This window comes from Oncorhynchus nerka, linkage group LG9b, assembly GCF_034236695.1.
Source record: "Oncorhynchus nerka isolate Pitt River linkage group LG9b, Oner_Uvic_2.0, whole genome shotgun sequence".
NCBI lineage: Eukaryota > Metazoa > Chordata > Actinopteri > Salmoniformes > Salmonidae > Oncorhynchus > Oncorhynchus nerka.
The window spans coordinates 43487554-43505230 of record NC_088424.1 but is presented as its reverse complement, the minus strand read 5'-3'; positions in this window follow the sequence as shown (position 1 = coordinate 43505230).

The window sequence follows — 17677 nt, the reverse complement described above, 5'->3', positions numbered from 1 at the left end:
TCCAGATAGAGGAACAGTTATAGTGGTGAGTTGTATCTCCAGACAGAGGAACAGTTATAGTGGTGAGTTGTATTTCCAGAGGAACAGCTATAGTGGTGAGTTGTATTTCCAGATAGAGGAACAGTTATAGTGGTGAGTTGTATCTCCAGACAGAGGAACAGTTATAGTGGTGAGTTGTATTTCCAGAGGAACAGCTATAGTGGTGAGTTGTATTTCCAGATAGAGGAACAGTTATAGTGGTGAGTTGTATCTCCAGACAGAGGAACAGTTATAGTGGTGAGTTGTATCTCCAGACAGAGGAACAGTTATAGTGGTGAGTTGTATCTCCAGAGGAACAGTTATAGTGGTGAGTTGTATTTCCAGAGGAACAGTTATAGTGGTGAGTTGTATCTCCAGAGGAACAGTTATAGTGGTGAGTTGTATTTCCAGAGGAACAGTTATAGTGGTGAGTTGTATTTCCAGAGGAACAGTTATAGTGGTGAGTTGTATCTCCAGACAGAGTAACAGTTATAGTGGTGAGTTGTATCTCCAGAGGAACAGTTATAGTGGTGAGTTGTATTTCCAGAGGAACAGTTATAGTGGTGAGTTGTATTTCCAGAGGAACAGTTATAGTGGTGAGTTGTATTTCCAGAGGAACAGTTATAGTGGTGAGTTGTATCTCCAGATAGAGGAACAGTTATAGTGGTGAGTTGTATCTCCAGATAGAGGAACAGTTATAGTGGTGAGTTGTATCTCCAGAGGAACAGTTATAGTGGTGAGTTGTATCTCCAGAGGAACAGTTATAGTGGTGAGTTGTATCTCCAGATAGAGGAACAGTTATAGTGGTGAGTTGTATCTCCAGACAGAGGAACAGTTATAGTGGTGAGTTGTATCTCCAGACAGAGGAACAGTTATAGTGTTGAGTTGTATCTCCAGACAGAGGAACAGTTATAGTGGTGAGTTGTATCTCCAGACAGAGGAACAGTTATAGTGGTGAGTTGTATCTCCAGAGGAACAGTTATAGTGGTGAGTTGTATCTCCAGACAGAGGAACAGTTATAGTGTTGAGTTGTATCTCCAGACAGGGGAACAGTTATAGTGTTGAGTTGTATCTCCAGACAGAGGAACAGTTATAGTGGTGAGTTGTATCTCCAGAGGAACAGTTATAGTGTTGAGTTGTATCTCCAGACAGAGGAACAGTTATAGTGGTGAGTTGTATCTCCAGAGGAACAGTTATAGTGGTGAGTTGTATCTCCAGACAGAGGAACAGTTATAGTGGTGAGTTGTATCTCCAGAGGAACAGTTATAGTGGTGAGTTGTATCTCCAGACAGAGGAACAGTTATAGTGGTGAGTTGTATCTCCAGAGGAACAGTTATAGTGGTGAGTTGTATCTCCAGAGGAACAGTTATAGTGGTGAGTTGTATCTCCAGAGGAACAGTTATAGTGGTGAGTTGTATCTCCAGAGGAACAGTTATAGTGGTGAGTTGTATCTCCAGAGGAACAGTTATAGTGGTGAGTTGTATTTCCAGAGGAACAGTTATAGTGGTGAGTTGTATCTCCAGAGGAACAGTTATAGTGGTGAGTTGTATCTCCAGAGGAACAGTTATAGTGGTGAGTTGTATCTCCAGACAGAGGAACAGTTATAGTGGTGAGTTGTATCTCCAGAGGAACAGTTATAGTGGTGAGTTGTATCTCCAGACAGAGGAACAGTTATAGTGGTGAGTTGTATCTCCAGAGGAACAGTTATAGTGGTGAGTTGTATCTCCAGACAGAGGAACAGTTATAGTGGTGAGTTGTATCTCCAGAGGAACAGTTATAGTGGTGAGTTGTATTTCCAGAGGAACAGTTATAGTGGTGAGTTGTATCTCCAGACAGAGGAACAGTTATAGTGGTGAGTTGTATCTCCAGACAGAGGAACAGTTATAGTGGTGAGTTGTATCTCCAGAGGAACAGTTATAGTGGTGAGTTGTATTTCCAGAGGAACAGTTATAGTGGTGAGTTGTATCTCCAGACAGAGGAACAGTTATAGTGGTGAGTTGTATCTCCAGATAGAGGAACAGTTATAGTGGTGAGTTGTATCTCCAGACAGAGGAACAGTTATAGTGGTGAGTTGTATCTCCAGAGGAACAGTTATAGTGGTGAGTTGTATTTCCAGAGGAACAGTTATAGTGGTGAGTTGTATCTCCAGACAGAGGAACAGTTATAGTGGTGAGTTGTATCTCCAGAGGAACAGTTATAGTGGTGAGTTGTATCTCCAGAGGAACAGTTATAGTGGTGAGTTGTATCTCCAGAGGAACAGTTATAGTGGTGAGTTGTATCTCCAGAGGAACAGTTATAGTGGTGAGTTGTATCTCCAGAGGAACAGTTATAGTGGTGAGTTGTATCTCCAGACAGAGGAACAGTTATAGTGGTGAGTTGTATTTCCAGAGGAACAGTTATAGTGGTGAGTTGTATTTCCAGAGGAACAGTTATAGTGGTGAGTTGTATCTCCAGATAGAGGAACAGTTATAGTGGTGAGTTGTATCTCCAGATAGAGGAACAGTTATAGTGGTGAGTTGTATCTCCAGAGGAACAGTTATAGTGGTGAGTTGTATCTCCAGATAGAGGAACAGTTATAGTGGTGAGTTGTATCTCCAGACAGAGGAACAGTTATAGTGGTGAGTTGTATCTCCAGACAGAGGAACAGTTATAGTGTTGAGTTGTATCTCCAGACAGAGGAACAGTTATAGTGGTGAGTTGTATCTCCAGACAGAGGAACAGTTATAGTGGTGAGTTGTATCTCCAGAGGAACAGTTATAGTGGTGAGTTGTATCTCCAGAGGAACAGTTATAGTGGTGAGTTGTATCTCCAGAAAGAGGAACAGTTATAGTGTTGAGTTGTATCTCCAGACAGGGGAACAGTTATAGTGTTGAGTTGTATCTCCAGACAGAGGAACAGTTATAGTGGTGAGTTGTATCTCCAGAGGAACAGTTATAGTGTTGAGTTGTATCTCCAGACAGAGGAACAGTTATAGTGGTGAGTTGTATCTCCAGAGGAACAGTTATAGTGGTGAGTTGTATCTCCAGACAGAGGAACAGTTATAGTGGTGAGTTGTATCTCCAGAGGAACAGTTATAGTGGTGAGTTGTATCTCCAGACAGAGGAACAGTTATAGTGGTGAGTTGTATCTCCAGAGGAACAGTTATAGTGGTGAGTTGTATCTCCAGAGGAACAGTTATAGTGGTGAGTTGTATCTCCAGAGGAACAGTTATAGTGGTGAGTTGTATCTCCAGAGGAACAGTTATAGTGGTGAGTTGTATCTCCAGAGGAACAGTTATAGTGGTGAGTTGTATTTCCAGAGGAACAGTTATAGTGGTGAGTTGTATCTCCAGAGGAACAGTTATAGTGGTGAGTTGTATCTCCAGAGGAACAGTTATAGTGGTGAGTTGTATCTCCAGACAGAGGAACAGTTATAGTGGTGAGTTGTATCTCCAGAGGAACAGTTATAGTGGTGAGTTGTATCTCCAGACAGAGGAACAGTTATAGTGGTGAGTTGTATCTCCAGAGGAACAGTTATAGTGGTGAGTTGTATCTCCAGACAGAGGAACAGTTATAGTGGTGAGTTGTATCTCCAGAGGAACAGTTATAGTGGTGAGTTGTATTTCCAGAGGAACAGTTATAGTGGTGAGTTGTATCTCCAGACAGAGGAACAGTTATAGTGGTGAGTTGTATCTCCAGACAGAGGAACAGTTATAGTGGTGAGTTGTATCTCCAGAGGAACAGTTATAGTGGTGAGTTGTATCTCCAGACAGAGGAACAGTTATAGTGGTGAGTTGTATCTCCAGATAGAGGAACAGTTATAGTGGTGAGTTGTATCTCCAGACAGAGGAACAGTTATAGTGGTGAGTTGTATCTCCAGAGGAACAGTTATAGTGGTGAGTTGTATCTCCAGATAGAGGAACAGTTATAGTGGTGAGTTGTATCTCCAGACAGAGGAACAGTTATAGTGGTGAGTTGTATCTCCAGAGGAACAGTTATAGTGGTGAGTTGTATTTCCAGAGGAACAGTTATAGTGGTGAGTTGTATCTCCAGACAGAGGAACAGTTATAGTGGTGAGTTGTATCTCCAGACAGAGGAACAGTTATAGTGGTGAGTTGTATCTCCAGAGGAACAGTTATAGTGGTGAGTTGTATCTCCAGAGGAACAGTTATAGTGGTGAGTTGTATCTCCAGAGGAACAGTTATAGTGGTGAGTTGTATCTCCAGAGGAACAGTTATAGTGGTGAGTTGTATCTCCAGACAGAGGAACAGTTATAGTGGTGAGTTGTATCTCCAGACAGAGGAACAGTTATAGTGGTGAGTTGTATCTCCAGAGGAACAGTTATAGTGGTGAGTTGTATCTCCAGAGGAACAGTTATAGTGGTGAGTTGTATCTCCAGACAAAGGAACAGTTATAGTGGTGAGTTGTATCTCCAGACAGAGGAACAGTTATAGTGGTGAGTTGTATCTCCAGAGGAACAGTTATAGTGGTGAGTTGTATCTCCAGACAGAGGAACAGTTATAGTGGTGAGTTGTATCTCCAGAAGAACAGTTATAGTGGTGAGTTGTATCTCCAGAGGAACAGTTATAGTGGTGAGTTGTATCTCCAGAGGAACAGTTATAGTGGTGAGTTGTATCTCCAGAGGAACAGTTATAGTGGTGAGTTGTATCTCCAGAGTAACAGTTATAGTGGTGAGTTGTATTTCCAGAGGAACAGTTATAGTGGTGAGTTGTATCTCCAGACAGAGGAACAGTTATAGTGGTGAGTTGTATCTCCAGAGGAACAGTTATAGTGGTGAGTTGTATCTCCAGACAGAGGAACAGTTATAGTGGTGAGTTGTATCTCCAGAGGAACAGTTATAGTGGTGAGTTGTATCTCCAGACAGAGGAACAGTTATAGTGGTGAGTTGTATCTCCAGAGGAACAGTTATAGTGGTGAGTTGTATCTCCAGACAGAGGAACAGTTATAGTGGTGAGTTGTATCTCCAGAGGAACAGTTATAGTGGTGAGTTGTATTTCCAGAGGAACAGTTATAGTGGTGAGTTGTATCTCCAGACAGAGGAACAGTTATAGTGGTGAGTTGTATCTCCAGACAGAGGAACAGTTATAGTGGTGAGTTGTATCTCCAGAGGAACAGTTATAGTGGTGAGTTGTATCTCCAGACAGAGGAACAGTTATAGTGGTGAGTTGTATCTCCAGACAGAGGAACAGTTATAGTGGTGAGTTGTATCTCCAGAGGAACAGTTATAGTGGTGAGTTGTATCTCCAGAGGAACAGTTATAGTGGTGAGTTGTATCTCCAGAGGAACAGTTATAGTGGTGAGTTGTATCTCCAGAGGAACAGTTATAGTGGTGAGTTGTATCTCCAGACAGAGGAACAGTTATAGTGGTGAGTTGTATCTCCAGACAGAGGAACAGTTATAGTGGTGAGTTGTATCTCCAGAGGAACAGTTATAGTGGTGAGTTGTATCTCCAGAGGAACAGTTATAGTGGTGAGTTGTATCTCCAGACAGAGGAACAGTTATAGTGGTGAGTTGTATCTCCAGAGGAACAGTTATAGTGGTGAGTTGTATCTCCAGACAGAGGAACAGTTATAGTGGTGAGTTGTATCTCCAGAGGAACAGTTATAGTGGTGAGTTGTATCTCCAGAGGAACAGTTATAGTGGTGAGTTGTATCTCCAGAGGAACAGTTATAGTGGTGAGTTGTATCTCCAGAGGAACAGTTATAGTGGTGAGTTGTATCTCCAGAGGAACAGTTATAGTGGTGAGTTGTATCTCCAGACAGAGGAACAGTTATAGTGGTGAGTTGTATCTCCAGAGGAACAGTTATAGTGGTGAGTTGTATCTCCAGAGGAACAGTTATAGTGGTGAGTTGTATCTCCAGAGGAACAGTTATAGTGGTGAGTTGTATCTCCAGAGGAACAGTTATAGTGGTGAGTTGTATTTCCAGAGGAACAGTTATAGTGGTGAGTTGTATCTCCAGACAGAGGAACAGTTATAGTGGTGAGTTGTATCTCCAGACAGAGGAACAGTTATAGTGGTGAGTTGTATCTCCAGAGGAACAGTTATAGTGGTGAGTTGTATTTCCAGAGGAACAGTTATAGTGGTGAGTTGTATCTCCAGACAGAGGAACAGTTATAGTGGTGAGTTGTATCTCCAGAGGAACAGTTATAGTGGTGAGTTGTATCTCCAGACAGAGGAACAGTTATAGTGGTGAGTTGTATCTCCAGAGGAACAGTTATAGTGGTGAGTTGTATCTCCAGACAGAGGAACAGTTATAGTGGTGAGTTGTATCTCCAGAGGAACAGTTATAGTGGTGAGTTGTATCTCCAGACAGAGGAACAGTTATAGTGGTGAGTTGTATCTCCAGAGGAACAGTTATAGTGGTGAGTTGTATTTCCAGAGGAACAGTTATAGTGGTGAGTTGTATCTCCAGACAGAGGAACAGTTATAGTGGTGAGTTGTATCTCCAGACAGAGGAACAGTTATAGTGGTGAGTTGTATCTCCAGAGGAACAGTTATAGTGGTGAGTTGTATCTCCAGACAGAGGAACAGTTATAGTGGTGAGTTGTATCTCCAGAGGAACAGTTATAGTGGTGAGTTGTATCTCCAGAGGAACAGTTATAGTGGTGAGTTGTATCTCCAGAGGAACAGTTATAGTGGTGAGTTGTATCTCCAGAGGAACATTTATAGTGGTGAGTTGTATCTCCAGACAGAGGAACAGTTATAGTGGTGAGTTGTATCTCCAGACAGAGGAACAGTTATAGTGGTGAGTTGTATCTCCAGAGGAACAGTTATAGTGGTGAGTTGTATCTCCAGAGGAACAGTTATAGTGGTGAGTTGTATCTCCAGACAGAGGAACAGTTATAGTGGTGAGTTGTATCTCCAGACAGAGGAACAGTTATAGTGGTGAGTTGTATCTCCAGAGGAACAGTTATAGTGGTGAGTTGTATCTCCAGACAGAGGAACAGTTATAGTGGTGAGTTGTATCTCCAGAGGAACAGTTATAGTGGTGAGTTGTATCTCCAGAGGAACAGTTATAGTGGTGAGTTGTATCTCCAGAGGAACAGTTATAGTGGTGAGTTGTATCTCCAGAGGAACAGTTATAGTGGTGAGTTGTATCTCCAGAGGAACAGTTATAGTGGTGAGTTGTATCTCCAGACAGAGGAACAGTTATAGTGGTGAGTTGTATCTCCAGAGGAACAGTTATAGTGGTGAGTTGTATCTCCAGAGGAACAGTTATAGTGGTGAGTTGTATCTCCAGAGGAACAGTTATAGTGGTGAGTTGTATCTCCAGAGGAACAGTTATAGTGGTGAGTTGTATTTCCAGAGGAACAGTTATAGTGGTGAGTTGTATCTCCAGACAGAGGAACAGTTATAGTGGTGAGTTGTATCTCCAGACAGAGGAACAGTTATAGTGGTGAGTTGTATCTCCAGACAGAGGAACAGTTATAGTGGTGAGTTGTATCTCCAGAGGAACAGTTATAGTGGTGAGTTGTATCTCCAGACAGAGGAACAGTTATAGTGGTGAGTTGTATATCCAGAGGAACAGTTATAGTGGTGAGTTGTATCTCCAGACAGAGGAACAGTTATAGTGGTGAGTTGTATCTCCAGAGGAACAGTTATAGTGGTGAGTTGTATCTCCAGACAGAGGAACAGTTATAGTGGTGAGTTGTATCTCCAGAGGAACAGTTATAGTGGTGAGTTGTATCTCCAGAGGAACAGTTATAGTGGTGAGTTGTATCTCCAGAGGAACAGTTATAGTGGTGAGTTGTATCTCCAGAGGAACAGTTATAGTGGTGAGTTGTATCTCCAGAGGAACAGTTATAGTGGTGAGTTGTATCTCCAGAGGAACAGTTATAGTGGTGAGTTGTATTTCCAGAGGAACAGTTATAGTGGTGAGTTGTATCTCCAGACAGAGGAACAGTTATAGTGGTGAGTTGTATCTCCAGACAGAGGAACAGTTATAGTGGTGAGTTGTATCTCCAGACAGAGGAACAGTTATAGTGGTGAGTTGTATCTCCAGAGGAACAGTTATAGTGGTGAGTTGTATCTCCAGACAGAGGAACAGTTATAGTGGTGAGTTGTATATCCAGAGGAACAGTTATAGTGGTGAGTTGTATCTCCAGACAGAGGAACAGTTATAGTGGTGAGTTGTATCTCCAGAGGAACAGTTATAGTGGTGAGTTGTATCTCCAGACAGAGGAACAGTTATAGTGGTGAGTTGTATCTCCAGACAGAGGAACAGTTATAGTGGTGAGTTGTATCTCCAGACAGAGGAACAGTTATAGTGGTGAGTTGTATCTCCAGAGGAACAGTTATAGTGGTGAGTTGTATCTCCAGAGGAACAGTTATAGTGGTGAGTTGTATCTCCAGAGGAACAGTTATAGTGGTGAGTTGTATCTCCAGAGGAACAGTTATAGTGGTGAGTTGTATCTCCAGAGTAACAGTTATAGTGGTGAGTTGTATTTCCAGAGGAACAGTTATAGTGGTGAGTTGTATCTCCAGACAGAGGAACAGTTATAGTGGTGAGTTGTATCTCCAGAGGAACAGTTATAGTGGTGAGTTGTATCTCCAGACAGAGGAACAGTTATAGTGGTGAGTTGTATCTCCAGAGGAACAGTTATAGTGGTGAGTTGTATCTCCAGACAGAGGAACAGTTATAGTGGTGAGTTGTATCTCCAGAGGAACAGTTATAGTGGTGAGTTGTATCTCCAGACAGAGGAACAGTTATAGTGGTGAGTTGTATCTCCAGAGGAACAGTTATAGTGGTGAGTTGTATTTCCAGAGGAACAGTTATAGTGGTGAGTTGTATCTCCAGACAGAGGAACAGTTATAGTGGTGAGTTGTATCTCCAGACAGAGGAACAGTTATAGTGGTGAGTTGTATCTCCAGAGGAACAGTTATAGTGGTGAGTTGTATCTCCAGACAGAGGAACAGTTATAGTGGTGAGTTGTATCTCCAGACAGAGGAACAGTTATAGTGGTGAGTTGTATCTCCAGAGGAACAGTTATAGTGGTGAGTTGTATCTCCAGAGGAACAGTTATAGTGGTGAGTTGTATCTCCAGAGGAACAGTTATAGTGGTGAGTTGTATCTCCAGAGGAACAGTTATAGTGGTGAGTTGTATCTCCAGACAGAGGAACAGTTATAGTGGTGAGTTGTATCTCCAGACAGAGGAACAGTTATAGTGGTGAGTTGTATCTCCAGAGGAACAGTTATAGTGGTGAGTTGTATCTCCAGAGGAACAGTTATAGTGGTGAGTTGTATCTCCAGACAGAGGAACAGTTATAGTGGTGAGTTGTATCTCCAGAGGAACAGTTATAGTGGTGAGTTGTATCTCCAGACAGAGGAACAGTTATAGTGGTGAGTTGTATCTCCAGAGGAACAGTTATAGTGGTGAGTTGTATCTCCAGAGGAACAGTTATAGTGGTGAGTTGTATCTCCAGAGGAACAGTTATAGTGGTGAGTTGTATCTCCAGAGGAACAGTTATAGTGGTGAGTTGTATCTCCAGAGGAACAGTTATAGTGGTGAGTTGTATCTCCAGAGGAACAGTTATAGTGGTGAGTTGTATCTCCAGACAGAGGAACAGTTATAGTGGTGAGTTGTATCTCCAGAGGAACAGTTATAGTGGTGAGTTGTATCTCCAGAGGAACAGTTATAGTGGTGAGTTGTATCTCCAGAGGAACAGTTATAGTGGTGAGTTGTATCTCCAGAGGAACAGTTATAGTGGTGAGTTGTATCTCCAGAGTAACAGTTATAGTGGTGAGTTGTATTTCCAGAGGAACAGTTATAGTGGTGAGTTGTATCTCCAGACAGAGGAACAGTTATAGTGGTGAGTTGTATCTCCAGAGGAACAGTTATAGTGGTGAGTTGTATCTCCAGACAGAGGAACAGTTATAGTGGTGAGTTGTATCTCCAGAGGAACAGTTATAGTGGTGAGTTGTATCTCCAGACAGAGGAACAGTTATAGTGGTGAGTTGTATCTCCAGAGGAACAGTTATAGTGGTGAGTTGTATCTCCAGACAGAGGAACAGTTATAGTGGTGAGTTGTATCTCCAGAGGAACAGTTATAGTGGTGAGTTGTATTTCCAGAGGAACAGTTATAGTGGTGAGTTGTATCTCCAGACAGAGGAACAGTTATAGTGGTGAGTTGTATCTCCAGACAGAGGAACAGTTATAGTGGTGAGTTGTATCTCCAGAGGAACAGTTATAGTGGTGAGTTGTATCTCCAGACAGAGGAACAGTTATAGTGGTGAGTTGTATCTCCAGACAGAGGAACAGTTATAGTGGTGAGTTGTATCTCCAGAGGAACAGTTATAGTGGTGAGTTGTATCTCCAGAGGAACAGTTATAGTGGTGAGTTGTATCTCCAGAGGAACAGTTATAGTGGTGAGTTGTATCTCCAGAGGAACAGTTATAGTGGTGAGTTGTATCTCCAGACAGAGGAACAGTTATAGTGGTGAGTTGTATCTCCAGACAGAGGAACAGTTATAGTGGTGAGTTGTATCTCCAGAGGAACAGTTATAGTGGTGAGTTGTATCTCCAGAGGAACAGTTATAGTGGTGAGTTGTATCTCCAGACAGAGGAACAGTTATAGTGGTGAGTTGTATCTCCAGAGGAACAGTTATAGTGGTGAGTTGTATCTCCAGACAGAGGAACAGTTATAGTGGTGAGTTGTATCTCCAGAGGAACAGTTATAGTGGTGAGTTGTATCTCCAGAGGAACAGTTATAGTGGTGAGTTGTATCTCCAGAGGAACAGTTATAGTGGTGAGTTGTATCTCCAGAGGAACAGTTATAGTGGTGAGTTGTATCTCCAGAGGAACAGTTATAGTGGTGAGTTGTATCTCCAGACAGAGGAACAGTTATAGTGGTGAGTTGTATCTCCAGAGGAACAGTTATAGTGGTGAGTTGTATCTCCAGAGGAACAGTTATAGTGGTGAGTTGTATCTCCAGAGGAACAGTTATAGTGGTGAGTTGTATCTCCAGAGGAACAGTTATAGTGGTGAGTTGTATTTCCAGAGGAACAGTTATAGTGGTGAGTTGTATCTCCAGACAGAGGAACAGTTATAGTGGTGAGTTGTATCTCCAGACAGAGGAACAGTTATAGTGGTGAGTTGTATCTCCAGAGGCACAGTTATAGTGGTGAGTTGGATTTCCAGAGGAACAGTTATAGTGGTGAGTTGTATCTCCAGACAGAGGAACAGTTATAGTGGTGAGTTGTATCTCCAGAGGAACAGTTATAGTGGTGAGTTGTATCTCCAGACAGAGGAACAGTTATAGTGGTGAGTTGTATCTCCAGAGGAACAGTTATAGTGGTGAGTTGTATCTCCAGACAGAGGAACAGTTATAGTGGTGAGTTGTATCTCCAGAGGAACAGTTATAGTGGTGAGTTGTATCTCCAGACAGAGGAACAGTTATAGTGGTGAGTTGTATCTCCAGAGGAACAGTTATAGTGGTGAGTTGTATTTCCAGAGGAACAGTTATAGTGGTGAGTTGTATCTCCAGACAGAGGAACAGTTATAGTGGTGAGTTGTATCTCCAGACAGAGGAACAGTTATAGTGGTGAGTTGTATCTCCAGAGGAACAGTTATAGTGGTGAGTTGTATCTCCAGACAGAGGAACAGTTATAGTGGTGAGTTGTATCTCCAGAGGAACAGTTATAGTGGTGAGTTGTATCTCCAGAGGAACAGTTATAGTGGTGAGTTGTATCTCCAGAGGAACAGTTATAGTGGTGAGTTGTATCTCCAGAGGAACATTTATAGTGGTGAGTTGTATCTCCAGACAGAGGAACAGTTATAGTGGTGAGTTGTATCTCCAGACAGAGGAACAGTTATAGTGGTGAGTTGTATCTCCAGAGGAACAGTTATAGTGGTGAGTTGTATCTCCAGAGGAACAGTTATAGTGGTGAGTTGTATCTCCAGACAGAGGAACAGTTATAGTGGTGAGTTGTATCTCCAGACAGAGGAACAGTTATAGTGGTGAGTTGTATCTCCAGAGGAACAGTTATAGTGGTGAGTTGTATCTCCAGACAGAGGAACAGTTATAGTGGTGAGTTGTATCTCCAGAGGAACAGTTATAGTGGTGAGTTGTATCTCCAGAGGAACAGTTATAGTGGTGAGTTGTATCTCCAGAGGAACAGTTATAGTGGTGAGTTGTATCTCCAGAGGAACAGTTATAGTGGTGAGTTGTATCTCCAGAGGAACAGTTATAGTGGTGAGTTGTATCTCCAGACAGAGGAACAGTTATAGTGGTGAGTTGTATCTCCAGAGGAACAGTTATAGTGGTGAGTTGTATCTCCAGAGGAACAGTTATAGTGGTGAGTTGTATCTCCAGAGGAACAGTTATAGTGGTGAGTTGTATCTCCAGAGGAACAGTTATAGTGGTGAGTTGTATTTCCAGAGGAACAGTTATAGTGGTGAGTTGTATCTCCAGACAGAGGAACAGTTATAGTGGTGAGTTGTATCTCCAGACAGAGGAACAGTTATAGTGGTGAGTTGTATCTCCAGACAGAGGAACAGTTATAGTGGTGAGTTGTATCTCCAGAGGAACAGTTATAGTGGTGAGTTGTATCTCCAGACAGAGGAACAGTTATAGTGGTGAGTTGTATATCCAGAGGAACAGTTATAGTGGTGAGTTGTATCTCCAGACAGAGGAACAGTTATTGTGGTGAGTTGTATCTCCAGAGGAACAGTTATAGTGGTGAGTTGTATCTCCAGACAGAGGAACAGTTATAGTGGTGAGTTGTATCTCCAGAGGAACAGTTATAGTGGTGAGTTGTATCTCCAGAGGAACAGTTATAGTGGTGAGTTGTATCTCCAGAGGAACAGTTATAGTGGTGAGTTGTATTTCCAGAGGAACAGTTATAGTGGTGAGTTGTATCTCCAGACAGAGGAACAGTTATAGTGGTGAGTTGTATCTCCAGACAGAGGAACAGTTATAGTGGTGAGTTGTATCTCCAGACAGAGGAACAGTTATAGTGGTGAGTTGTATCTCCAGAGGAACAGTTATAGTGGTGAGTTGTATCTCCAGACAGAGGAACAGTTATAGTGGTGAGTTGTATATCCAGAGGAACAGTTATAGTGGTGAGTTGTATCTCCAGACAGAGGAACAGTTATAGTGGTGAGTTGTATCTCCAGAGGAACAGTTATAGTGGTGAGTTGTATCTCCAGACAGAGGAACAGTTATAGTGGTGAGTTGTATCTCCAGAGGAACAGTTATAGTGGTGAGTTGTATCTCCAGAGGAACAGTTATAGTGGTGAGTTGTATCTCTAGAGGAACAGTTATAGTGGTGAGTTGTATCTCCAGAGGAACAGTTATAGTGGTGAGTTGTATTTCCAGAGGAACAGTTATAGTGGTGAGTTGTATCTCCAGACAGAGGAACAGTTATAGTGGTGAGTTGTATCTCCAGAGGAACAGTTATAGTGGTGAGTTGTATCTCCAGACAGAGGAACAGTTATAGTGGTGAGTTGTATCTCCAGAGGAACAGTTATAGTGGTGAGTTGTATCTCCAGACAGAGGAACAGTTATAGTGGTGAGTTGTATCTCCAGAGGAACAGTTATAGTGGTGAGTTGTATCTCCAGACAGAGGAACAGTTATAGTGGTGAGTTGTATCTCCAGAGGAACAGTTATAGTGGTGAGTTGTATTTCCAGAGGAACAGTTATAGTGGTGAGTTGTATCTCCAGACAGAGGAACAGTTATAGTGGTGAGTTGTATCTCCAGACAGAGGAACAGTTATAGTGGTGAGTTGTATCTCCAGATAGAGGAACAGTTATAGTGGTGAGTTGTATCTCCAGACAGAGGAACAGTTATAGTGGTGAGTTGTATCTCCAGAGGAACAGTTATAGTGGTGAGTTGTATTTCCAGAGGAACAGTTATAGTGGTGAGTTGTATCTCCAGATAGAGGAACAGTTATAGTGGTGAGTTGTATCTCCAGACAGAGGAACAGTTATAGTGGTGAGTTGTATCTCCAGAGGAACAGTTATAGTGGTGAGTTGTATTTCCAGAGGAACAGTTATAGTGGTGAGTTGTATCTCCAGAGGAACAGTTATAGTGGTGAGTTGTATCTCCAGAGGAACAGTTATAGTGGTGAGTTGTATCTCCAGAGGAACAGTTATAGTGGTGAGTTGTATCTCCAGACAGAGGAACAGTTATAGTGGTGAGTTGTATCTCCAGAGGAACAGTTATAGTGGTGAGTTGTATCTCCAGAGGAACAGTTATAGTGGTGAGTTGTATCTCCAGAGGAACAGTTATAGTGGTGAGTTGTATCTCCAGACAGAGGAACAGTTATAGTGGTGAGTTGTGTCTCCAGAGGAACAGTTATAGTGGTGAGTTGTATCTCCAGAGGACCAGTTATAGTGGTGAGTTGTATCTCCAGACAGAGGAACAGTTATAGTGGTGAGTTGTATCTCCAGAGGAACAGTTATAGTGGTGAGTTGTATCTCCAGACAGAGGAACAGTTATAGTGGTGAGTTGTATCTCCAGATAGAGGAACAGTTATAGTGGTGAGTTGTATCTCCAGACAGAGGAACAGTTATAGTGGTGAGTTGTATCTCCAGAGGAACAGTTATAGTGGTGAGTTGTATCTCCAGATAGAGGAACAGTTATAGTGGTGAGTTGTATCTCCAGACAGAGGAACAGTTATAGTGGTGAGTTGTATCTCCAGAGGAACAGTTATAGTGGTGAGTTGTATTTCCAGAGGAACAGTTATAGTGGTGAGTTGTATCTCCAGACAGAGGAACAGTTATAGTGGTGAGTTGTATCTCCAGAGGAACAGTTATAGTGGTGAGTTGTATCTCCAGAGGAACAGTTATAGTGGTGAGTTGTATCTCCAGAGGAACAGTTATAGTGGTGAGTTGTATCTCCAGACAGAGGAACAGTTATAGTGGTGAGTTGTATCTCCAGAGGAACAGTTATAGTGGTGAGTTGTATCTCCAGAGGAACAGTTATAGTGGTGAGTTGTATCTCCAGAGGAACAGTTATAGTGGTGAGTTGTATCTCCAGACAGAGGAACAGTTATAGTGGTGAGTTGTATCTCCAGACAGAGGAACAGTTATAGTGGTGAGTTGTATCTCCAGAGGAACAGTTATAGTGGTGAGTTGTATCTCCAGACAGAGGAACAGTTATAGTGGTGAGTTGTATCTCCAGAGGAACAGTTATAGTGGTGAGTTGTATCTCCAGAGGAACAGTTATAGTGGTGAGTTGTATCTCCAGAGGAACAGTTATAGTGGTGAGTTGTATCTCCAGAGGAACAGTTATAGTGGTGAGTTGTATCTCCAGAGTAACAGTTATAGTGGTGAGTTGTATTTCCAGAGGAACAGTTATAGTGGTGAGTTGTATCTCCAGACAGAGGAACAGTTATAGTGGTGAGTTGTATCTCCAGAGGAACAGTTATAGTGGTGAGTTGTATCTCCAGACAGAGGAACAGTTATAGTGGTGAGTTGTATCTCCAGAGGAACAGTTATAGTGGTGAGTTGTATCTCCAGACAGAGGAACAGTTATAGTGGTGAGTTGTATCTCCAGAGGAACAGTTATAGTGGTGAGTTGTATCTCCAGACAGAGGAACAGTTATAGTGGTGAGTTGTATCTCCAGAGGAACAGTTATAGTGGTGAGTTGTATTTCCAGAGGAACAGTTATAGTGGTGAGTTGTATCTCCAGACAGAGGAACAGTTATAGTGGTGAGTTGTATCTCCAGACAGAGGAACAGTTATAGTGGTGAGTTGTATCTCCAGAGGAACAGTTATAGTGGTGAGTTGTATCTCCAGACAGAGGAACAGTTATAGTGGTGAGTTGTATCTCCAGACAGAGGAACAGTTATAGTGGTGAGTTGTATCTCCAGAGGAACAGTTATAGTGGTGAGTTGTATCTCCAGAGGAACAGTTATAGTGGTGAGTTGTATCTCCAGAGGAACAGTTATAGTGGTGAGTTGTATCTCCAGAGGAACAGTTATAGTGGTGAGTTGTATCTCCAGACAGAGGAACAGTTATAGTGGTGAGTTGTATCTCCAGACAGAGGAACAGTTATAGTGGTGAGTTGTATCTCCAGAGGAACAGTTATAGTGGTGAGTTGTATCTCCAGAGGAACAGTTATAGTGGTGAGTTGTATCTCCAGACAGAGGAACAGTTATAGTGGTGAGTTGTATCTCCAGACAGAGGAACAGTTATAGTGGTGAGTTGTATCTCCAGAGGAACAGTTATAGTGGTGAGTTGTATCTCCAGACAGAGGAACAGTTATAGTGGTGAGTTGTATCTCCAGAGGAACAGTTATAGTGGTGAGTTGTATCTCCAGAGGAACAGTTATAGTGGTGAGTTGTATCTCCAGAGGAACAGTTATAGTGGTGAGTTGTATCTCCAGACAGAGGAACAGTTATAGTGGTGAGTTGTATCTCCAGAGGAACAGTTATAGTGGTGAGTTGTATCTCCAGACAGAGGAACAGTTATAGTGGTGAGTTGTATCTCCAGAGGAACAGTTATAGTGGTGAGTTGTATCTCCAGAGGAACAGTTATAGTGGTGAGTTGTATTTCCAGAGGAACAGTTATAGTGGTGAGTTGTATCTCCAGACAGAGGAACAGTTATAGTGGTGAGTTGTATCTCCAGACAGAGGAACAGTTATAGTGGTGAGTTGTATCTCCAGACAGAGGAACAGTTATAGTGGTGAGTTGTATCTCCAGAGGAACAGTTATAGTGGTGAGTTGTATCTCCAGACAGAGGAACAGTTATAGTGGTGAGTTGTATCTCCAGAGGAACAGTTATAGTGGTGAGTTGTATCTCCAGACAGAGGAACAGTTATAGTGGTGAGTTGTATCTCCAGAGGAACAGTTATAGTGGTGAGTTGTATCTCCAGACAGAGGAACAGTTATAGTGGTGAGTTGTATCTCCAGAGGAACAGTTATAGTGGTGAGTTGTATCTCCAGACAGAGGAACAGTTATAGTGGTGAGTTGTATCTCCAGAGGAACAGTTATAGTGGTGAGTTGTATCTCCAGAGGAACAGTTATAGTGGTGAGTTGTATCTCCAGAGGAACAGTTATAGTGGTGAGTTGTATCTCCAGAGGAACAGTTATAGTGGTGAGTTGTATCTCCAGACAGAGGAACAGTTATAGTGGTGAGTTGTATCTCCAGACAGGGGAACAGTTATAGTGGTGAGTTGTATCTCCAGTGTTGGTTTTACATGTTGTGTTTTAAACATGAGCTGATTAATAAAAAGAGGAGGACCATGTCTCGACCAGTCACTGGTACAGAAATGGTTTAGAAACACTGTACTTTACTGCCAATGTTATGTGTCGTGCAGTGATGTGGGCTGGTGTACAGACAGAGTGCCAGAGACAGACATACAGACAGATCTAACTACCCAGGAAGCTGTACTTTTCCCCTGGTTGGAAGCTCCCCAGACACCAGACCCAGCCAACAGTAAGTAATAAAATCCTCCCGTTTATCCACATCTGCAGCATTAACAGCTTCGGCAGGGTATCCTGATATCCAGTCTACTCCTGTGTTAGTTTTGGCTGGAAGAAACCAACAGTCCAACAGACGTCAGTAGCTGTTATAGAGAAAGTCTATGTTCATCCCAAATGGTACCCTATTCCTAGTCCCTACAGTACGTAGTGTACATGAGGAATTGTGCTACGTTCGTCTCGTAGTATTGTTCTTGGTTCCAGACATACCAGTCTTTCACTGTTTACAG